The following is a 922-nucleotide window of genomic DNA, read 5'->3' as shown; positions in this document are numbered from 1 at the left end:
CTGGAGATTCAGACATATCTGGAGGTAAAACGATTAAAATAGCAGGTCGTGACTTCTTTTCATGCAAATTTTAAGGGTTCCATGCCAAGTTTAGAGTCCCAGGAGTTGGATGAGGGCAAAACCTCAGTTACTTTTTGCCTCAGCCCTCTTTCTCTCTCTTCTCCTGCAAGCTGCCATGGCTGCCAGCCCAAAGAAATCCCGAGAAACCTGATCTGAAGGTGCTCCTCGACATCAACCAGCCCCGAGACCTCATCCCTGACCTCCCAAGCTCTAGATCAAGAGGTGGACTAGGGGGATTTGCTATCCAGGAGGCCTACAGGACAGCCCCGCAATTTGCGACGCATTTTGCGCTGGCTATCCTGCTCCTCCCCAGCCCTCCTGCCACTTCCCCCCTTGCCACCCTCCCCTCCCTGCCACTCCAGGGCACTGTTCCAGCTCCTTGGTCCTCCCCCTTTGGCATCGTTGCTCCCGGGAATCAGCTCCCATGGTGGACAGCAGCTTGGACTGTTTGAAATAGTTTGGGGTAGCCATGGATTCTCCTAACTGAAGCTTCCTCTGACCTGGAGAGCTCAACCCCACAACCCCTTCAGCCCGTGAAGGATTCCTCTTGCCCGGATGAAGCCATTGAGCTTATTATGCATGGAAGCTTTGCGGGCAGCCATGAAAGCTTCATTTGAAGCTTCCCGTCCTTGAAGCTCAAACTCGGGGATAAGCTTGGGAACCTTCTTCATCAGCAAGAGCACTCAAAGGCTGAAGCACTCTTCCACGGATGCCCAACCAACAACCGAACTTCATCAATGGAGCAAGCGGCATCATGACGATTCGGGCTTCAACGGTCATCACAAGCATTAAAGAGGTATGCCACTCTGATCTTAATCTCTCAATTTAGCCACTTTCTGAGCTTAATCCATTGTTGGAGAGT

The sequence above is a fragment of the Lygodium microphyllum genome, chromosome 13 (genome assembly GCF_053477565.2).
Source record: "Lygodium microphyllum isolate KBCC chromosome 13, Lygodium_microphyllum_v1.1.10, whole genome shotgun sequence".
Taxonomy (NCBI): domain Eukaryota; kingdom Viridiplantae; phylum Streptophyta; class Polypodiopsida; order Schizaeales; family Lygodiaceae; genus Lygodium; species Lygodium microphyllum.
The sequence above is the reverse complement of the archived record's forward strand: the minus strand, read 5'-3'. Positions refer to the sequence as shown.